We start from the raw sequence: 24,129 nt of genomic DNA, 5'->3' as shown, positions 1-24,129 counted from the left end.
CTTCCCAGTGTAGAAGTGACAGCAATGTAAGTAGGAATTATAACACATTAAATTGAAATTACCAGTGAATTGGAAGAAAATTCAGATTTTCGACTGTGGGAAGGAAGCTTAAAAGGCCAGGTGTTGTATCCTGTGCACTTGTAGAGAAGATGCTGCGTGAAGGGGAACGATGGAGCAGCTAGCTAGGATTTCAGGGAGTTAATGGTGCCTTTGAAAGGTGGGAAGGTCATACTATCATGCTGGAGGATTGCAGAGACTGACGGTGAAGGCAGCTGCAATTTGGGGTGTGGGGTTAAGAGCCATGAAGGTCCTGGGAGGACAGGAGAGAGTACAGATGAAATTACAAACGTGAGAAAACAACTGACCCAGCTGAGTGCCTTGTTCACACAGCTGAGAGAATCGCCAGCAGGAGATACTGGAAATACTAGTTTGGAAAATGGGACTAACACAACCAGTGCAATAGAGACATTGAAGCCGAAAGAAAAGGAACAGATTTATTGCAGGAGGCATCGGTGGAGGCAAAGCTGAAGTTAGTCTACGTGAGAACAAGTTCAACCAGGTGAAGAAGAAGGAATTCCTCTCGATTCCACGGACTAACTGGAGGAGAGTATTGCGAGATTCACAACCACAGGCATTAGGAATGAACCAGGGGAGAAAATAAGCGCTATAAAATTTCTTAATGTTCTGTCATTTCAAACTCCTGCTTCTTTCTCAAGTACTTATGGAGCTCTCTAGAGTACAGTCCTCCAAACTCTTTGAAGCATCTGTCTTTGCATTGAATATTATTCCTATGTACATATTTGAAATCTAAGTGTGTTTTACCCTCTTTCACACAGATGTTCTGGCATCTGTGATATAATTGGCTAGGAAATAGACTTCCCCATTGGATCTCATTATGTAGCTATTATGGAACTATGGCCCTATATAGTGAATGCTTCAAGGTCATCTATCGCCTGGTATTGAGCTCGCATATGAATATCATTTTTGTTTCAATTTGCTTTGCAAGTGACTTCAAATAAAGTATTCTTTGTTAAACAATGCTACCCTTTACCTGAATCACTGAAAAATCCTGCAGAAAAATGTGGCTCATAATTCATGGGAATCAAACAATATTTTCCAGCATTCAAAAGGCTAAAGGATAATTTTCCATCTTTGCTACAAGAAAAAGTCAAATAAGAAAGCAGTTAACAACGTACTTCAAAATCCCAATACTAACAGGTAAATAACCAAAGTTATTTCTTTGGTCACCTATTTTAATTCCCTGCATTTTATGACTCAAGGTTTGCTGAGAAAGTAGCACTAAATTGGAAAAGCAAATTCTTCATTTAGTTTGACTAATGTATTCTCTTTTTACATTAATGCAACCTCTCGCTTGTTAGATATTTTAGTTAATTTTGTTAGTTGAGAGCTAATTTGTCAGTTGAGGATTAAAATTTATGCTGACCTCAGCAGTCCATTCTGACTGATGCCCTGCAGGACTGTGTTCAATGGAGAAAAGGTAGGCAAACAGACACAGCTGATCAAGACTGCTGATATATTTGCCCTGAATTAACAACTAATTTGCAGCCGAGGAAGACTTTTAAACTGCATGCTGATTCTGTGCTGAGGGAAACAGTTTTCCTCAGAATGTCCCAAAACCTTAATGAGCAATAATTTCACTCCTTTAATTAATGCCCTTAATTAGACAAGGAGTTGCAAGATTATAGCATAAACGTGAAAAACTCTTTTTGATCAGGTTCATATGAGTGAAGCAAGGAACAGAGTAAGAAATAAAAGCACAGATTATTTAAGGATATAGCAACTTAAATAAGGTCACTGGTTTCATCTTGTTGAGGCTTCTGAAGGCAATAAAAATAAAAGGCTATTTATAGAGCATGTATTATTTCTTTGTAATCAATTACTTAAGAATATGTGGTTATAGCTATTGAAAGGATAAATACCTGTAAAGCAAATTTCTTTTCATAGTCATGTTAAAGTTATTTAAATAATACCCATGACATTGAAGAAGCATTAGGCCACTTAGTCCATCAAGTCTCTGCGCCATTCGATCATGACTGATTTCTTACCTCTCTCAACTCCATTCTCCTGCCTTCTTCCAGTAACCTGTGGCACCTTTACTAATCAAGAACCTATCAACCTTAGCTTTGAATTTATCCAATGACTTGGCCTCCACAGCCATCTGTGGCAATGAATTCCATAGGATGCCGCCTGAAAAACTTTGGTAATCCAGCTTTAAGATGTTAGAAATGCCTAGAGCCATATACACTGTACACACGTTGCATTTAGAGGCTATTGGTAAAAACAAAGTTTTGATTAGCATTTGTTAGAATGGACTAATCTCTTGTTCTGAAGTAAAATAGAAATAAACCTTAAGCAACACGAGTGGATCTGCAGATGTTGAAAATAAATAAAAACAAAATGCTGGCAGAAATCAGCAGGCCAGACAGCATCTGTGGGAGGAGGTAGTGACGACGTTTCGGGCCAAAACCCTTCATCAGGTTTCATCAACCCTGCTGATGAAGGGTTTCGGCCTGAAACGTCGTCACTACCTCCTCCCATAGATGCTGTCTGGCCTGCTGAGTTCTGCCAGCATTTTGTTTTTAGAAATAAACCTTGATTTTGTTCACTGATAAAGTGACGGTGTCCAGATTCTTCAACCTGATGGGCGTAACCAATTTCTTTAACTTCTAATAACTACTGCCCACTATTCCCCGCTGTATTTTTTCCTTCATTCTGGGGGGCTTCTCAGCTATTTTATTCCTTTCTCCTGCCCTTATGACCTTATCATTACCTCCACCTGATTCCCCATGTCCTTCCCTCTTTTTCCGTTATCTACTGTCCTCTCCTGTCAGATTCTCTTTTTGGCTCTTTACCGTTTCTGCTGTCACTTCCTCACTTCTCACATCATTCCCTTTCAGCCTTTCTGCCACCTGCCCACCATCTCTGTCAGCTGGATTCACCTGCCAGCTTGTATTCCTCACCCACCACCTCTCCCCACCACCTTTTTCTGGTTTCTGCCCTTTTTCTTTCCAGTCCTGCTGAAGGGTTTTACCATGAAACAGTGACTATTTGTTTCCCTCCAGTGATGCTGCCTTCAGCATTTCACACTGTTAGTCAGTTAGGTTTCTGACCTTGGTTTCAGTCAGATAACAGTTGCTGTGGATATTTTGTATGCAGGAATGATAATATTTCATATCACAGGCTGAACAACTAATCACAGTGTAAATTATCACAGAGAGCAAAGTAGGTAGCAAAATATCTCTGAATTAAAACAAAAATCCAGAGACCAAATTAAAGATTGGGACAAAAATGTGCTGAAGGAACTCACCAGGCCAGTCAGCATCTATGGGTAGGAAGGGGAGAAGTCAGAATAAGAAGGTAGGAGGAGGACAGGAAGTAGTAAAAGTGGCAGGCGATAGGTGAAGCCAGGAGAGGGGGAGAGGTGAACTGACGAGCTGAGAAGTTGATCGGTGAAAGAGATAGAGTGCTGGTAGAGTGCTTAGAGGATGTGCAGACCAGCTGGCAGGTGTTCTCACTGACATCTTCAACATCTCCCTGAGCAGCACCATCATTCCAACGTGCTTCAAGGCCACCACCATCATCCCCATGCTGAAGAAGTCTTCAGCGTCCTGCCTCAATGACCACTATCCCATTGCACACATCATGAAATCCTTTGAGAGGCTCAATATGAGGCACATCAAAACCCTGCTGTCCCCCTCACTGGACCCCCTGCAGTTCACGTACCGTCCCAGCCATTCAATAGACGACGCCATTGCCATTACCCCCATCTGGCCCACCTGGACAAAAAAGACACGTACGTTCGGATGCTGTTCATAGACTTCAGTTCAGCATTCAACACAATCATCCCTCAGAAACTGACTGGAAAGCTGAGCCTACTGGGCCTGAACACCTCCCTCTGCAACTGGATCCTAGACCTCCTGACTGGGAGACCTCAGTCAGTCCGGATCGGGAGCAGCACCTCCAACACCATCACACTGAGCATGGGGCCCCCCCAGGTCTGCGTGCTCAGTCCACTGCTGTTCACTCTGCTGACCCACGACTGTGCTGCAACATCATCAGGTTCACTGATGACACAACCGTGGTGGGTCTCATCAGCAAGAATGACGAGTCAGCATACAGAGAGGAGGTGCAGCAGCAAACGGATCAATGCAGAGCCAACAACCTGTCTCTGATTGTGAACAAAACAAAAGAGATGGTTGTTGACTTCAGGAGGGCACGGAGCAACCACTCTCTGCTGAACATCTACAGCTCCTCAGTAGAGATCATTAAGAGCACCAAATTTCTTGGTGTTCACCTGGCGGAGAACTTCACCTGGTCCCTCAGCAGCATCTTCATAGCAAAGAAAGCCCAGCAGCGTCTCTACTTTCTGCGAAGGCTGAATAAAGTCCATCTCCCACCTCCCATCCTCATCACATTCTACAGGGGTTGTATTGAGAGCATCCTGAGCAGCCGCATCACTGCCTGGTTTGGAAATTGCACCATCTCGGATCGTAAGACCCTGCAGCAGATAGTGAGGTCAGCTGAGAAGATCATCGGGGTCTCTCCTCCTGCCATTATGGACATTTACACTACACGCTGCATCAGCAAAGGAAACAGCATTATGAAGGACCCCACAGACCCCTCATACAAACTCTTCTCCCTCCTGCCATCTGGGAAAAGGTACTGAAGCATTTGAGCTCTCCCGACCAGACTATGTAACAGTTTCTTCCCCCAATCTATCAGACTCCTCAATACCTAGAGTCTGGACTGACACCAACTTACTGCTCTCTACTGTGCCTATTGCCTTGTTTATTATTTATTTTCATGCCTGCACTGTTTTGTGCACTTTATACAGTTCTGGGTTAGTCTGTAGTCTGCTGTAGTCTTTTTTCTGTGTTATTTTTACGTAGTTCAGTGTTGGTCGAAATGACAATAACAAGTAACTTCACGAGATGAAAGGCTGGAGAAAGGGAAATCTGATAGGAGAGGACAGAAGACCATGAAAGAAAGGGAAGGGGGAGGAGCACCAGAGGGAAATGATGATCAAGTGAGGAGATAATGTGTAAGAGGGAAATATGAATGGGGAATGATAACGGAGAGGAGAAGGGGCAATTACCAGCAGTTTGAGAAATTTTTGTGCATGCCATCAGGTTGGAGGCTACCCAGATGGAATACAAGGTGTTGCTCCTCCAACCTGAGTGTGTCCTCATCGTCATAGTAGAGGAGGCCATGGACTGACATGTTCGAATGGAATGGGAATTAGAATTGAAAGGGTGACCACTGGGAGATCCTACTTTTTGTGGTGGGTGAAGCAAAGGTGCTTTGGAAAGTGCCCATTCTACAGGAGGCTAAAACCAGGAGTACTGGATATTGTAGATGACCCCCACAGAGTTATAGGTGAAGTGTCACCTCACCTAGGAGGACTGTTTGGGGCCCTGAATGGTAGTGAGGCTGTAGGTGTAGGGAATAGTGAGACTCCTGTTCCACTTGCAAGGATAAGTACCAGGAGGGAGATCAATGGAGAGGAACAAGTGGACAAGGGAATCAGATAAGGACTGATCCCTGTGGAAAGCTCCCCAGCACAATTTCCACTTTCTCAAAACCATACTGACTATCCCTAATCAGACTATGCTTCTCCAAATGTCCATAAATCCTATTTCTACAAATCCCCTCTAATAGTTAGACAACCATTGATTTAAGAATCACTGGTCTGTAAATCCCTGGATTATATCTAGTAACTTACTTGAACAAAAGAAGAATATTTGCCACCCTCCAATAAACTAGGGTATATCACACCCGGCCCTGGACTTAACTATCCAAATGTTTTCCAAATGTTCCAGCACATTCTCTTTCTTAACATTGATATGTTCCCATAGGTTGGTTCACCTTCATCAAGGTCCCTCTCACTGGTGATTACTGAAGTAAAGTATTCATTAAGACCTCTCCTACGTCCTGATAGTCAGGATAATCAATCCTTCATTCCTGATTAGTCCTACCCTCAGTTTAGTCATCCTCCTGTTTTTCACATATATGTAGAATGTCTTGGGGGTTTTCTTTATTACTTCTTACCAAGGCCTTTTCATGACTGCTTCTAGTCCTCCTAAGTCAATTCTTAAGCTACTTTGTATCTCTATAGAACCCTACCTGATCCTTGTTTCCTAAACCTTAGGAAGTATGCTTCTTCCTTTATCTTGGCTAAATGTTCCACATCTCTTGCCAACCACAGTACCTTCACCATATCGTCCTTTCCCTGCCTCAGGTACAGACCTATGCAAAACCCCATGCAAGTGCTTCTGAAACAACTCTCCCAAGTTCCTGCCTAATTGCATCATACTTTGCCCTCACCCAGATACCCTCTCTCACCCAGGTGCCCTCTCCCATACTGTTCGCTCCTCTCCCTGTCCAAAGCTATGGTAAAGGTCAGGAAGTTGTGGTCACTGTCTCTGAAATGCTCACCCACTGAGAGAACTGTTACTTGACTAGGTTCACTGCCTAGTATTAGATCCAGTATGGACTCTACTCTAATCAGCCTGTTTACATATTGTACCAGGCATCCATCCAGGACACACCAATTTCTGCCACATCTATACCTTTTGTGCTAAGGAAGTGCCAACCAATAAATAGGGAAGTCAAACTCGCAGAGTGGAACAGTCATAAACTTTTTTTTTAAGTGTTACAAGTTGGTAGGAAGATTTCAAAGAGTCACTTAATAGGGGACACAATTCTAAAAGTGCTACGTGAGCGGCATATGTGCACAATTCATTGAAAGGGATAGGGCAGTTGAGGAAATGGTTAAAAACTATTGGAGGTTCTGCACTTCATAAATAGAACCTTGAGAGTACAAGAATGAGGAAATCATTTGAGTCTCTATAAAGCACTGCAATATTGAGCCCAGCTCTGTCAGAAAGAAGTAAACACTTGATGTGTGTAGAAATGAACTAAAGTGTCTCCAGGGCTCAGGAAACTTCAAGTTTAAGTTGAAGTTTATTGTCATCTGACTGTGCATATGCAGAACCAAATGAAACAAAGTACCTTTGGACCACGGTGCACCCACACAATATATATCACACACAGCACATAAACCAAGATATTGTACTATAAGTATGACAATAAAATACAATTCAAAATGTATGTAGTAATGCGCATTGTAGGTAGACAGTAAAAAATAAACAGTACAGTGAACAGCTCGCTATCCCAGTGATGAGCTTCAGTAGTGGAAGGGTATTTATTGGTCTCTCAGCCTGAGGGAAGAAAGTGTTACCCATTCTGTCAGTCTAGTCCTGATGTTTCGTTACCTCCTTCCTAAAGGTAATAGGTCAAAGAGATTGTGGGTTGGTTGCTAAGGATCCTCAACAATGCTTTGGGCCCTTCATCTGCAGTGCTCCCAGTAAATGTCAGAGGGAGAGTTTTACTGTCCTCTGTAGGGTCCTGTAGTCTGATGCCTTGTAGCTTTCGTACCACACAATGATGCAACCAAACAGGACATTCTCAATGGTGCTCCTGTAGAAAGTAATTGGAATGGGGGCAGGGAGCCTGGCACACCTCAGTCTCCTCAGAAAGTATAGATGAGGCAGTATTGTGGGTCCAGGTTAGATCATCCATTATGTGAACACCAAGGAACTTGGTGCTCTTCACTCTCTCCACTGCAGAGCCATTAATGTGCAATGGGGTGTGGTCAACCAGTGCTTTCCTGAAGTCCACAATCATCTCTGTTGTCTTGTCCTTTTTGAGACTCAGGTTGCTGTTCTTGCACCATTTGACAACCTGTCTACCTCCTCTCTGTTTGCCGACTTATCATTGTTGCTGATGAGGCTAACTACTGTAGAATTATCAGTGAACTTGATGTGGTTTGAAATGAATTGGGCAGTGAGTCGTGAGTCAGTAGCATGAACAGCAACAAACTTAGTTACATAGTTGACCCAAGAAGCTAAACCATGGATAGAGAAAATAACAAGAAATTGTTTCCGTCACTAGAGGGCATTGGGAAATCCAGTGAGTGGGAAAAGTCAGGAATGCTCTGAGGGTCAGTTGTAGCGTTCAAAAGGGAGTTGCCTCTGTATCCCTTTGGAACAGAGATAGGGAGATATTTCTTTGGCTGGGGGCAAAGCTTCTTAGGTTCTTGATTAGTAAGGGCATCAAAGGTTACGCGGAAATGGATTGAGTCAGCCATGATAGAACGGAAGAGCAGAGTCGATGGTTCAAGTAGTCTAATTCTGCTCCTATATCTTATGGTTTTATGGTAAGGAAAGCATTTGGAAAACTCTGAGGGCAGGGGCTTGGTAATGACCGGATTGCTCACACAGAGCTGGTGCAGACTTGATGGTTTGCATGGCCTCATATCATACTGTTGAAATTCTGTGATTCTGTGCGTAGTACATCCTGAAGAGAAAGAGTGTTCCTGACAGTAACTTCTGCGTTAATAAAGACACATGCAATCCCGAGCTTGCTCTATGTTTGACAATATAAAATTGGTAAACATCCACAGATTGGCCACATTGAATAGCCTGGCTGTTACCTCCAACAGAATTTAACTGCATAAATTGCTCTTTCACAGCATTCTGTTCCTAGACACGAGCACATTATGCCAGTGAGATCTAAATCATTTTATTTGCACATGCCAATTGGGCAAATAACGGATAAATGAACACAATATCTATTGATGATGGGGCTTTGCTCAGCATCGTATTTGCATACAGACTGGATTTTGTTTATTTACTTTTATCTGTTCTTCAGCGTTATGCCAACTGGATGACTCACCTCTGCAGGTCTCCAAGGTTGGCACAGCATCATGGGCTGAAGGGCTCATACAGTGCTGTGTTGTATGTTGTACGTTCTGTGTCTCCAAAGTTATTAGGTCAGAACATGTTTTTTTTTTGTTGATTTTCAACTCATTTCACAATTAATTTGCACTGTGAAGTAGTTTGTTAAATGTACTTCCAGGATTATATCACATTGTCTGCAATTAATTCAGCATCTGCCATTGTATCTGTATTGTTCACAAACTGACTGGATTTGATTTAATTTTCCTTGTATAGCTGACAATAAGTGGACTACTACTGGCAAAACAAAACAAATTCATCCAATAAAATTACCATATCACCTTCTCCTCCCATTTAGCTAAACAGTTGAGTCACTGTGTTGTGAACAGTGTATGATTACTCCACCTATTTCTGTGAATGGAACACAATCTGGAAGGCTGCTGCTATTGGAGCCCCACAGGCCTTAGATCTTGGTGTTTTGCTTTCTGTAATAACTATAAATGACTAGAACATGGAACATAGAACATAGGACACAGTACAGGCCTGTTCCATTATGTTATACTGAATCTTTAATATCAACTGAACCCTTCCCTCTCGCATAACTCTCCATACTTCTTTCATCCATCTGCATAGCTGTCGTGATTTCCCATTGACAATCAGAGAAAACCAGTGCAGGAGAGTTTTTAAAATGAAAAATTCATTGCACTGGGGCATTTCCATTCTCTTGACCTCGGAAGAACGGGTCCAGTTGTACAAACAAGGATCACACACTGTAGGTTGCAGTGGATTACTATGACGTCTTTTGTGCCTTGTCATGCCCTTCACTCTCCTTTTCACCCCATTTCTCCTTCCCCTTCCCTTCTGAGCCCCAGAGCCAGATTCAGTGTTAGAGACCTGGTTGCTGTGGCCTTCCCCTGGTAGGTCACTGCTTTATCTCCCCAAAGTGGTATACTTGTCATTGAGGGGAATGGCCACAGGGTTATTCTGCACTAACTGCCTATTCCCTTATCCTCTCCTGACAGACATCGAACTAACTGCCTCCTGCAACTTAGGTGTGACTACCTCCCTGTAGCTTTTATCTATCACCTCCTCATTCTCCTGAATGAGCCGAAGATCATTCAGCTCCAGCTCCAGCTCCAATTCCCTAACACCAATGTGCACTTCTCACAGTTCTCCATTTCTGGGTCTCCCAGATCTCCTACATTTTGAATGAAGGACACACCACTACCTGGGATCCATTCTCACTACCCTAGCTAGGCACTAATAGACAAAGAATGAGAACCCTCAACCTCCTCTACTTAGCCTCTCAACACCTCATTCTAACACCGTCCTACTCACACGATGGCTGCTCCCACAATAGCTGCTCTGCTTAAACCTGATGGGTGTAGAAGGCTTGATAAAGAAGTTTGGGGATGGTGCAATAATTGACACTGTGGAAGATTTGGATGGTCTGATAGTTGCTAGACAGTGGCAAATAGAATTCAGGCTGGGGAATGGGAAGGATTAGAGCAGGTTTTCCTGACCTGGGGTTCTTGAACCCCTTGGTTAATGGGTAAGGTTGCATGACAGAGAACGGATTGGAAACCCTTGGGTTAGGGGATATGCCTGAAAGGGGTGACAGAGAGACAGAAATCCTGACCATATTTAAAAAGAATTTAAAGGAAGCTTGAAAATGTATGACCGACAGGGCCGTAGATCTGGGGCTGAAAGGTGGATTTACCCTTTACTGACTGACACAGGCACACTGAGCTGAAGGACCATCTTGCGCTTGATACCTTTTAAACAATCCCTTAAACCACCTTCAGAAGTCCCTGGAACCTCATAAACAAAGATGAAATAGTTTCCAGGCCAAAAGAGAATTCTTCATAAAGCAAATATTTCCACTAATTTTTAACTCACAAATTTATGCAAGATTGCAAGGTGCAATAAAATAAATTTCGATGAATATGCTTTCAGTTGCTCTTGATGCTTTTCAGCATGTGAGAAGATCAAATGGACCAACAACAGTTTAGTTATATGAATGTATAAAAGATCATAATGTACTTCACATGAATGTTGTGAAATCAAATTTGAAAATGAGCCATGGAGAGAAGTATTAAACTTGATAATTAATATATCTGTATAAGAAAGGAGTTTTAAACGAGGTAAACAGAAATGAATGGGGGTGTGTTCTAGAGTTTGAACTGCAGACAGCTGAAAGCATGGCTCCTTGCACTGGTAGACTGATTAAAACTGAACACACTCAATAGACCAGAATTAGAGGATTGAAAGTATCTCAGATGGTATTAAGGCTGAAGGGGTTACAGAGAGAAACAGAGGGCCAAGAGCCTAAGGAGATTTTAAAGTCATTGTTGGGCCTGCCGCTAAATATATTATAAGAGCTTTGGTACATTTGAGTAAAACCAATTAAATAGTTTGAATATTAAAAAAGGGCCATTCTCTCCTATTCACTTACAGGTCTGTGGAGGCATATAAGTACAAACACAACCCAAAAATTCATATTCTGTCAGGCCAACATTTATGAAAGTCAAATCAGCTATAAATTAAATATATGCTTCTAAGATTAAAAACTTGAAACCAGGACATAAAAATGTAATATTTGTCATATATTACATAGTTGATAAAATTAATAAACTATAAAAATATTGAAGTAGGAATTAGAAAACTTTTGAAACAAAGAAATCTAAATTATAATACTATTTAAAATTGTAAAGAAATGTATTATTTTTAAACTTTCTATATATAGTAACCTTTGTTAACATAAAAATGTGTTCAGATGTCCTCTATTTGCTTTAAAACAATGTACAGAGGCAACATTTTAAACAAACAATGTTTAATTAAAATTCTGCATCTGTTAAACTGGAAGAAAGTTAGTGTCTGACAGGCATTTATTGTACAACAAGAATACTTCTGTCTTTTATTTTATGATGAGACAAAACCACAAGGGAATCTGAGTTGTGATGAAGATGCAAAAGGGATTCAGGCATTCTTCATGAATAGACAGCTATATGGTGGACAGTACAATAATGAGATTATCCACTTTGATAGAAAAACACTAGTGCAAATATTTCTCTTAATGGTGAATACCTAGAAAATGTTTGTGTTGAAAGAGACCTGGATGTCCTTATTCCTGAAAACTAAGATGCCGGTATAACAAGCCATTAGGAAGGCAAAATGGTATGTTGATCTTTATTGCTGGAGGAATTGAAAATAAGAGTAAAGCTGTTTAACAATAACTACACAGGACTGTAGTGAAATCACATCTGTCATAGAACTTTATTGCATAGAATTTTGGTCTTCTTACCTAAAGAAAGGATTTACCTGTAATTGAGGAACTGCAGCAAATATTATTCAGACTGCTTTCAAAAATGATGCATCTATTGTATGAGAAGAGATTGAGTAGGCTTGGGCTCTATTCTCTTAAAGTTAGAAGGATGAGAGATGGCCTCATGGAAATTATTAATAGGATTTAATAGGATAGATATGGGGAGATCATTTCTCCTGTCTAAGAAGTCCAAGTTAGGGACCACAGATCAAAATAAGGGCAGCATAAGGCCATCTACAAAAAATGTAAGGAAATATTTCTTCATTCAGATGATGGTAAATATTTTGAACTCTCACCTCAGAAGGGTTGTGGAAGTTTAGTTATAAACTGAGTTCAAAACAGAAGGTTCTGGATAGAAAAGTAATCAAGGCATGTGGAGATAGGGCCAGAAAATGGTGTTTGATCTTGTTGAGTGGTGGATCAGACTTCAGGGATGGTGAGCCCACTCCTGTTTCCATTTCTCATGGGAGGGAGCATGTCACATAACTGCAAAAAATTCTCTTCTCCACCCCCAAGCCACTAACATCCACTCATTCTTCTTCCATAGACGCTCTTGTCAAACCTCCTCAACCGCTCATTTTTAGGAAAAAAAGAAGTGCGAACTTTGGATAGCATTCCGATCATGGTGAAAGTTGAAGAGAAAATTTTGCAGTGAGCTCGTTGGAAGGGAGCCACCATGAGCAGTTTTCTGATGAAATTTTAACATTTAAGTGAATGATTTCCTTGATGTTGAGTGAGTAACTTCTTCATTGATTTTGTAATATATCAGTGCCACTTCGTAACCAACAGATGCCATCTATATTAGCTCCCATCTATGACCCACTAGTGTCTTTCATGATCACTCATGTATGATTGTCTGGCCCAAAGATGCTGCTGTATTCTACCACTATGAATTTCCGATTATTTATGTCATATTCTCAACTCTACACAATACTCAAAGAACTGAGACAAGTTTGTAAGGCAGGATCTTTTATCCTGAAGTTACACTGGAGTTGTTGAAGTGTTTGAATCTCCACATGATCCACATTATACTTCCTATATGGTGCTGTCCAGCAGCTAGCAAATGAACACTTATCTGAATGGCAGCTTATTAATTCCCAAAGTCTGATTGCTTCCTAAAGACCCATATCAGTTCCCCCCAGTCCTCTGGAATTTTCCTAAAACTTAGCGTTGCTTAATTTCATTTGAAGAGATCCAGGTCATGTGTATTTTTATTCTTACGACCTGTTACCTTTCCCTATCAAACAGAAGTCTTCATAATGTGTGTATCTGTTGTGACATATAAGTGGTACAAGAAAAAAAGCTGGAAAAATCAATTGTAGACTCTTACTTGGATTGCAACATACTTTTTGAGGTAATCCCCCATATTCTCAAATGCATGAAAAAAGTACAGTGAAGTGACTTTGAGCACAGACACAGTCCCAATGGGCTGCAAGTTTTATGGTTGGTGCAACACTTAATTGAAATCTATCATGAGGTCTAACTGAATATGAGCTTGTTTCTGACCAATATATTCACACTCCTATTTGTTTTTGCCCCCTTAACCCCTTCATAATGTGCCCAATTGATCAATCCCACAGCCTGCGTCTGGCACCACCTGCTGGCTTGAGTTGCAACATTTCTAATGCAGTTAAATGTGTGAAAATAACTGGCCACAAGCGAAGTTCATTGCTCCTTTGGTTTTGCAAAGAAGAATTGATCACTTCTTCCCATGTAATGACTTAAGGATTATTTAAGTAAATTTACTTTGAAAATAAATTACTTTGGATTGATTTCACATTCTGTAAAGCTGGGTGGGATAGTTAGGAAGAATATATTACTAAAACTATATTGAAAATCGACACCTAATATTTGGAACTAAGGTTTGAATCATACAGGAGACATCAAGATAGAGCTGAAAGATTCAAAAGTGGTCCATAACAGTCTGTGACTTTACATGAATCGCACCATGATATCTGAAAGAGGCCCAAGCAGAGGTTTCACACTTGGAGCATCTACTAAGCTTTCAAAGTCTTACACAACAAGATAAATCAGGGATTAGACAGTGTGTCATTCTCATTTAGTGAAAGGTGGAGCAAAATAATTTGAGAAATGCAGTCTTGCTTACCTAACAAATGGAGACCATATATAACGAATACTTATTTGCCTTTTGTTCGCTGGTGGGATCACTCTGCTGCTGGAGAGGGGAGACTGCCTTTTGATCACTGGGGGATCGCTCTGCTATCAGAGAGGGGACACTGCCTTTTGATCACTGGGGGATCGCTCTGCTACCGGACAGAGGAGACTGCCTTTTGATCACTGGGGGATCGCTCTGCTATCAGAGAGGGGACACTGCCTTTTGATCACTGGGGGATTGCTCTGCTACCGGACAGAGGAGACTGCCTTTTGATCACTGGGGGATCGCTCTGCTATCAGAGAGGGGACACTGCCTTTTGATCACTGGGGGATCGCTCTGCTACCGGACAGAGGAGACTGCCTTTTGATCACTGGGGGATCGCTCTGCTATCAGAGAGGGGACACTGCCTTTTGATCACTCGTGGGATCGCTCTGCTACCGGACAGAGGAGACTGCCTTTTGATCGCCGGTAGGGTTGCTCTGTTGCTGGAGACGGAAAGTCCTGTCCCTATATCCAGAGAATGTTACCCAGCTTTCTTTATTTTGGATATGGATTTGAACTGTTTTTCCATTTGCTTAGTCTTTTTATTCTACGTTCTTTATCCAATCTTTCTTATTTTTTGTGTGCAGGGGAGGGGGATTAGGGAGTCGATGTACCTGTTTCATTTCTGTTTGTGTTTTGTGTGGGGAGGAGGGATTTGGGGGTTGAGGATGGTGCTGCCATCTCTTGGTTTCTTTTGCTCTTTCTTGGTCTCATGGCTACCTGGAGAAGAGGAATTTCAGAGTTGTATACTTTGACAATAAATGAACCTTTGAATCTTTGAGCTAAATAAAACATGTTTATTTAATTAATGACTTTACATTGTTGCAATAATTAGAACATTAAATGAGGCTCTTCCTATTTTTCTACAACATGGGAGTGCTGTGCACAACATAGTGTCCACTGCTGTATTCATGTAACTGAGCTGAAAACGTTTTCCTGCTCCATATCATTCACCCCTTATCCAACACAGAATCAACAGCAGTGTGTAAAACCATTTGAGCACTTCAGTTGTATTTAACAACATGAAGAATATGATTGTTTAATGTCAAAACTTATATGACGGCTATAACTCAGAGGCATTCAATTCACACTGGGGACAATTAGCAAGGTGTAGTTGATATAGTTCTGGAAACAAGGAGAAAATAAATGGACATTGATGGTTAATACAATATTGAATGTTTACTGTGGGGATTGTTTGCAATCTACATTGGGAACTCAGCTCCAACTCTACAGATCTGGACAAGACTGCTTTTGATAAGTCACAGCTGTGAAATTTAGATTTAGAAGTCCCAAACTGCATGGAAATATTGTTGCATACAATATTCTATCCCATTAATTACCCCGAAAGGATTACCACAGAATGACAAATCAGAATTTTCAAACATGTCGATTGTACATGCATTTTTCTTTGCAATCTGGACACTTAGTGAATGGAATTGGCTGTGATTTTCTAATTTCTCTTCCCTGTGTTCCATTAGAAATACCTCCCTAAGTACAATAAGTCCCCAAGGCAGGACAATCTCTAACACCATTCATGTAACTAGGATGCCATGCATAAATAAAAATTGATTGACTGATTCATTGATTCATTTTGTTTACTGAATCAGTTCCTGACACGATCAAAGGTCTGACATTTTCAATAGCTCAACAGTATTTATTAGTCACACTGAATCCCTTCATAGGCAAGTTGCCAATCAGAAACTACACCCAAGGATGAAATTGCTCAGCAAATGCATTTTCCAATTTATTATTGTAGTCTTGTGGAAGGACCATTTTTAAGATTTCCACTACAAGGTTGGACTCAAGCTATTTCTGAATTCCTTGTATGCCAACAAGAATACAAAAGGTGAAAAAAAAATCAAGGCTGAAGTAGTATAAGGAAATGGCAAACAAAATTCTAAGCAGGAGAGAAAATCTACAATCATTCTGCCAAGTTGTTTGTTTAAATTGAATATCTCATCTAAAATGGATTATAAGTTGACAAAGCTACTTTCAGCAAAGCTTTGCAAGGAGCCAAGTGTAGTCAATAGTACAATGCACAATAATAATGTTTCAGTTCTTTTCATTCATAAAATTTTTTCTAGGTTCTTGCCATCAACCATTTTATCATTGCACTTTAATTCTTCCTTCGTTAGGACGATTTTGTAATTGTATTTATTTTAGGTCCCAGGAGGTACGTTTTAAAAATATATTAAAATATGGAGGGTGTTTTAGCCTGAATTTTTCCTTCAGGTTGATTCTGGTGCCATCTGGTCCTAAGAAAAAACGAAGTACTGCTGATTTTTCAATTTCCATACCAGTTACCCTCCCCCTGCCTTTGCAAATACAATGGTTACAAAAGCAGCATGTGTATTTAAGAGGAGTTGAATCCAGGGTGGGCTGCCTTTTCTCCCATACAATTTTCTGCATTTAAGGCACAATCCAGCACTGAAAGACAAACAAGGAGTATATCCACTTAAAACAGGTCTTTCCTGTTGTACTAACTTTTAACAGCTCCTGCTTTATAAAGACACCTTTGAGAGAAGGGCACCAGCGATTTTAAGAAAGTCACTGAATGTGGCACAATCAGTAAATACAATTAGTCTTAATTTTCAGAAGGTGTATGGTAGTTCTCAACTCCTTGACATTAAGAGACATGACATTAATGGAGATGATTGAAAACTAGCATGGAAAATAAAGCAGAAAGTGACAATACATAGTATCATGCAACATCTATGGAATGGGGATGGAAATGGAATGGCTATCAGGGTTTCAGCTGGGTTCTTAGCTGTTCATGCATTTTATACCAAAAGCAGAGGAGGCTAATTTCTCATAATTTAATTTTCCTTGACCACATCAAGTTATACAGCCCATTGATGAGTGTGGGCTCAAGTTAATGTGCTCTAAAATTATTCTAACAAATTAAATAGCCTAAGTAGTAGGAAAAATTAATTTAACATACATCATTTAAGATGCCATAGAACGTGCAGAAAGAAATAGTACCTGGTGAATAAGACAATTTGCATCTCTGATGCTGTTCTTTTGAGTGTGTAAATGATAATTTACTGATTCCATCCATTTATCATTACAGTAATCAAGGATAGGAATGTAACTAATAGGCTTCTGACTCAAAATTTTTTAAAAAAATCTTTATTTTAAATCTGAATAACATTTGTCGGTCAACATTTGAAATATTGTGACATCACATGAAGTGAAAATCACCTGGAGAAACATAACAAGAATAATTCAGATCACAACTTAAAAAACCTGATGAAGAAAAAGCTATCTTTAAATGACTTATCTTAATAATTTGTCCTCCTGTATATGCTTGTGAAGTGAATCATATTTCATTTATTTTCCAACCTTAAGTTTTCTTTAGATAAAGACAACTAATTTCTGGAACATTTTAAAAGAGGTGTGCTTTTATAAGTTTCCACAATGATGAAATTGGCTTCAAAACTGGGGATTTTAGCAAAGTCATTTTAGGTCTTTATATTTGTAGACTGAAAATCAGTCACAAAGTAAATATATGTTTATGTATATAATTAAAACATAACAAATCTTGAAAAGTGGATATCATGAAAACATTTTAAAAATGCAAAAATGCTGTTAAATTCTCGACAAAATGTATGAATTTCTGTATTTTTTTAAAGACTAGCATCACTGAATATTTTTCTTGTAATAAAAAATAATCATGCAACATTCTGCAACAAATGTTGGTCAGTTCTACACATGACAACTTGCCCAAATTGTGGTTTATTATGGCAGATAAGCCCAATTCTATCTTCATTACACTTTAGTTAAATTTCAATTACATTTGCTATCAAAGTGTTAACACGTCTTTAAACTTGTTATTCCTTTGTCAGTATTTTTCGAAAAGATACTAAGAATGAAACAGATGTCATAATTACACACTTATTCAGAACATTTTACACTCATTCTCCGAGGAATTTGTAGATGAGCTGAGCACGTTCTGAAATTAATCTGGTGACAGTGCACTGCTGCTGTGATTCATTAAACTCTTGCAATCTGTTGTAGTTCCTTTATGTGTGACAGAATCATATTAGTACTGAAATTTAATGAGGTTATTATTTATTGGTAGATTATAGCAGAATAACCTTTTCCTTTAAACATTGCTTCCTGATTCTCTCAATATACAGGTAATAAGTAAAATTATACTTTGCATCCAGTTCACAAAAAAAAACAGATGTTTTTACTCTAACCCAACATTTTTTAAGTTTACTATATCCAAATTATCTTCAGGCTAATATTTTATACATTTATCTACTTTGTTGAAAACTCAAACGATGTGGATTCATCTTTAAATATTCAAATTTTAAGAAATTTAATTCTTAATTCAGAACTTGAGCTTGCTTCCAATTTTGTTAAATAATTTGTGATTTTTCATATCAAATCATCCTGGAAAAGTAAAACTAATTGGAGAAAATTGGCAATATTCCAGCATATATTTTGATACTTACATTAGCATTGGAATTTATATTCCTGTAGGATGCATGATAACTGTTTAACCAAATTTTTTTTGCTCAAGCAATATCAGTATGATTTTTCTAAAATCCAGACATACTGTCCTTTGGGTATGATACCAGCTTTGCAATATGGTAACCATGGCATGGATGTTAAAGATGGTGAATGTTCTTTTCTTTTTTAGGGATGGAGAGCATTACAATTTGCACCAACTTTCTTGAGCAAACGCTTAATAAACATACTGTTTCAAAGTAAGGCCTAATTAGTTACAAAAATAAAATTCCTTTGAGATACAAACTGTTGCTTGAAACTATAGTTCTATTTGTTTGTCATTGCTGCTAGTTCATTTGCCCATTAATTCTCTAATTATCATTGAATGTTAGGCAGGGGATGGAATTATTCTAAGGAATGCTAAGAGGACAAGAGTTACTTGTCTCTAAAATGCCAACCGCATTCTAGCTGGTCCAATTGGTCAAGAAGTGCCATCATAGAAGGTAATGAGACGTTATTAACCCTTGCATGTATTGCTGTTAACAAAACAATTCCACCAAAGATTATTGTTGGGTATTCTTGCACATTTATTACGATGTTAATCTCCCAAGTACCTTTGGTGACTAAATAAATCTTATGCCAGAAGTGACTTTCCTTTGTGTGCTTTGTACTGCGGGACAAGCACAGGAAATCAGGTAAGCTTGAAGAAGGCCACACTTACTGAAAAATGTGGTTTGTACATTACTTATGAATGTCTGACCATATGCAAAATCATCACCCGAGTCAAAAGAGCATTTGATCTGTCATTTCCTCAGAGCCATTTTGCTGGGGTCAGAATAAATTTTGAGAGAAAGGAGCAATCCACAAATTGGCTTTCATTTCTTCACTTTGTTAACTTTAGGGTGTCCCTCGTACTTTATGATCCATGAAGCAGTAATGAAGCCTAGTCTCTTAAGAATTTGTGAACTATTATCTCACTAACATCAATAAGATAAATACAGATAATTTGCTTTTAGTAGTTGCATGATAAATTACTAGAAGCCAGAATACTATAAGTGTTTCATTTTCTTTGAAAGAAGCATCCAAAGGATGAAACATTTAATAATTCAACATACTCTCAGTACAGCACTGAGGTATTGCCATGAATTACACACTTGTGTATCTGCTATGTGGCTTGAACCCTTTGCTTTCTGATTTCAAAGCAAGAATGCTTGCCCTGAGCCAAGGTTGAAGCTTCCAACAAAAAAGCAGGCCATGGTGGTTCAGCATTAGGATAAAAGCTTTATTTAGATCTGCTCTAAAGTAAAGATATCTCAGTTAGTATGCAAGTGGTCTGCATGAAGTTTGGAAAATAATGAAGACTTGTCTTGAAGCAAACTAACGAGGGCTGCAAAGCCAGGGGAGAATGATAGGGAAATGTTCTTCCCCTCTGCGATCCAACTTCGAAATGGATATTGAATCCATAAACGCTGCCACACCACTTTTTATTTGTGTTCCTGTTGCACTACTTATTTTATATTACCAATTAATAGCCATACAGTATATAAACTTACATAATTCAGGTTTTTTTCTCTGCATTTACTTATCATGTATTTTTCATGCTGCCGTAAAGTTAACAAATTTTATGACATAAGCTGGTGATATTAAACCTGATTCTGATTCTGATAACACAACGTGAATTCAAAAATGCTAGAGACTGATACTACACTGTTAAAACATGCCATACCTAACATCGTCATTGACAGGAAATGCTTACTCTCAACAGTTGTTGCCTAACATACAAGTATTTCCTGTTGTTCTACTAATAATTTTTGCTTTCAAAATATTTTACTCACCAGCCTGGGTAGAATTGGAGTTTGCAGCTATTGAATTCTATAAAGAATGCATTAGACCAAACATTATCACACAAACAATGCCAGACCTACACATACTGTTTCTATTAACATCCATTAGTTATATGCTCACTCTGTTTTACCTGCAATGTGTTGTTTCACTGACACCATTGCAACCATGAGTCATAAGAAATACTTGCATTAATGCATTTAGTTGCTAGATGCTTCACTCCCATTCTATTAAAGGCTTTGCTGACATACACAGTTACTGAAAGTATTGATAATTGAAGCCAACATGCCATGTTTTCTTCTTGAATACAATAGCCCATTAAAATAAGCAGAGAGTATCTGTAAGTGGGTGCCGCTTAACCTCAAAATGCCAGGCTCTCTATGAGAAAGAATCCCTTGAAGTGTTGCGGAGGAAGTCGGTTGAAAATATGTCATTGGGTTGGAGCTGTTGAACCTGGCCATTGCCCAGAATCAGTGTCCATTCTCTTCCCACACCCACACATATCCTGGCAAGGATCTGTATGTGGAATCTGGCTGTGCCTCTGGATTCTGGAGGCATTTAATGAGCCGGATGAGGCCTCAATTGCAACTAAGCCTCAGGTGGTGCACTGCTGAGACCCCACCCCTAGAACACTTCTGACAGAAGGCAAAGCTGTGGCTTCTGTCAAAGCTGTGAAGCAAATTGCAACAATCTTTAAATGCCACTGACATTCAGGAGACATTTAAAATTATTAATGAAACTAATTTGAAAATGTAACTCTAATTTATTAAAATATGTAAAATATTAAATGTTGGTTTAATAACATTAAACAAAGGGAAAATAATTGAAAATAAAATCAAATTACTTACCTTATTCTGCATACCGTTGAAAGGAACAAAGTTTTCATTCCTGTACCAGAACTGAGTGGTAATTTCACCCACTGATGTTTTAGATTCTCAACAGGACTGGGCTCCACTGCTGAACTCCAGTTGGATTCCAGAGATGGGGTGTGATAACAGATACTGCCAAATGGATTTGGCCATGCGTCTCAAGGTTGTTAGAGAATAGTTGGTTGGGTATGATCAGGCTAAATAATTCCAAGGAGATACTAAAATCATTGCATCATTTCACTAATCACTCATCTCACCACTTTGACTGGGCTGGGAACAGACAAGTCCTGTTTACGTTGAAATGCCATTGACTAGAAATCTGCTCTAGCTTCTCTATCTTTTCTTGCACGAATCTATCTACGACTGCAGAAGAATGAAGAAAAATATATTTGTTGGTTTCCCATATGTCAGCAGCCTATGATTTGTAGCAACTTTCACAGTGCTCTAACGAAAAAAGGACTTGTTTATGAGAAGGAAAGCAGGACTGAAGTAAGACCATAAGACATAGGAGTAGAATTAGGCCATCTAGTCCACCAAGGTGGATCTATCATTCAATAAGATCATGGCTGATCTGTTCAAGAACTCAGCTCCACTTCCCTGCCTTTTCCCCATAGTCTTTAATTTCACTATATGCAAAAATCTAACCGACGTCTAGGCCCAAAATGTCAACTGTAGTCTTTTCCATAGATGCTGCCTGGCCTGCTGAGTTCCTCTAGCATTTTGTATGTTTTTTCTTGGATTTCCAGCATCTGCAGATTTTCTCTTGTTTGATAGGATCTATCCAAGGATGCAATAGGAAGCAAAGGAAGAGATTGTGGAACTTAATGGAGATGTTTTGCATCTTCATCAGCTTTGAGTGGGATAACAGAAGACTGGAAGGCAGTTAATATAATTTTTTAAATCTAAAGCTAGGGATAAGCTAGTTATTGTAGAGAAATAATTATAAGTTTTATGGCACAGGATTTATCTACACTTGGAAAGGCAGGTAGAGAGAATAATTGGCTTCAAATTACTGGGTGTTAATATCTCGATGACCTGTCCTGGACCTGGTACAAGAGAGGTTTGGCATATCACAAAATACTATAACGAATTTCTACAAATGAACTCTTTTTTTGCATTGTAGGGAAAGTATCCTCACTGGTAAGGCATTTCCAACACAGGAATGCAAAAGGCTGCAGAGAGTAATGTGCACAGCCTGGAACATCATAGGCAGTCTTCCCCAATATTGATAACATCTACAAGATACACTGCCTCAAGGCAGTGACATCTATCATCAAGGATCTACACCGTCTGGGTCAAACCCTCTTCTAGATGCTTCCATCAGGAAAACACCAACTATTCCCACACCAGCAAGTTCAGGAACAGTTACTTTCCTACAGCCATCATGTTCTTGGGCTGATCTGATCACCCTAACTTTATCTCAGCAATGGAACTTTTGGACTGCCTCTTACACCACCATGGGCTTGTCTATGATTGTGAAAAACATTAATGTAAAGAAAGCACTGTTTATTTTCACTGCATTCTATAAGTTATGTGTAATTTATGCTCTGTGCGTTATCTATACCTACGTGCCTATGATGCAGCTGGAAGTAATTTTTCATTGCATATTTACCTCACTGTATTTGTGTACATGACAATAAACTTGACTTGAGGGGCAGAGATAGTTGGAGTACTTTTCCCCAGGGCGAAACTAGAGGCTTTAAGTGAAAGGGAACTAATTAAATGAGAACCAAAAGGCAAAATTTTCTACACAAAGGGTTGTGGTCATCTGAAAATATTTAAAGAAAAAAAACACTCCTTTCTTTCCGGAATCCCTGCGATTCCCATTCTAACATGATATAAGACCCGAATACGCTCTTCAGCTTGCAAGCTGCAAATTTAGAGAAAAATGATCAACGAACAGATTTTGAATCTCTGTCAAGGAGTGAAGTCCCAGACTTCTTGTCAGTTAAACAGACAGGTATTTGCAGTTTCTTTCTAAATTACTGGCAGTTATCAGCAAAAGGGAGAGCACAGAATCGTTGGACTTTAACTACCATTTCAGTATGCTTACCCAGAAGCCCTGGGTGGGAGCGGACTGACACCAACGTCAGTAGGAAACCCATGCCATTCATTCACTAAACCGTTGCCCCAAATCAGATCAGTATTCTGGGAAATATCAATGTGCAGAACAATGACTATAAACATAAAACATTGTCTATGAGCTGAACTCTATTTCTAAAATTCAGTCTCGGTGACTTCAAGAGAACCCATATTTCAGAATCCGAACCTGGATCGCTGTTGGATCAAAGGTTAACTTTATTCGCCATACACAGTTACATCTACTAGGAATTTGCTGTGACATGTACAGAAACCAACAACTTCAACAATATAAAGAATAAATTATGTAAAATAACATTAGAAGTATGAATGTGGAATAAATGGTACATAAATACCAGCATGTATTTACAATGTAAATACGTAGAAGCAGAATTGGGGCTTTTGGTTTATTGATTCTGTTCTGCCATATCAGAACAGCTGATTTATTATCTCCCACAACCCTATTCTTCTGCATTGTCCCCATAACCTTTGACACCTTTCTTAATTAAAAGTCTAGCAAACTCTACTTTAAATATACCCAATGACTTGGACTCTACAGCCATCTGTGGCAACGAATTCTACAAATTCACCACCCTGCGGCTAAAGAAATTTCTCTTCATCTCTGTTCTAAAGGGGATGTTC

At 39.3% G+C, this 24,129-nt stretch overlaps 1 long non-coding RNA gene across 1 annotated transcript in view; it reads left to right on the top strand.

Moving 5' to 3' along the window:
• LOC132407179 (uncharacterized) overlaps positions 1–23,929 on the top strand; it is a 31,328-nt gene extending 7,399 nt beyond the window's left edge. The window contains exons 3-4 of the long non-coding RNA XR_009516393.1: positions 12,632–12,817; positions 22,532–23,929. This is a non-coding gene — a long non-coding RNA (uncharacterized LOC132407179). The remainder of the gene's footprint in view (positions 1–12,631; positions 12,818–22,531) is intronic.
• The last annotated feature ends 200 nt before the right edge of the window (positions 23,930–24,129 follow it).

This window comes from Hypanus sabinus, chromosome 17 (assembly GCF_030144855.1).
Source record: "Hypanus sabinus isolate sHypSab1 chromosome 17, sHypSab1.hap1, whole genome shotgun sequence".
Taxonomy (NCBI): Eukaryota; Metazoa; Chordata; class Chondrichthyes; order Myliobatiformes; family Dasyatidae; genus Hypanus; species Hypanus sabinus.
Note: the sequence above shows the minus strand (reverse complement) of the source record. Positions and strands in the feature narration are given on the sequence as shown.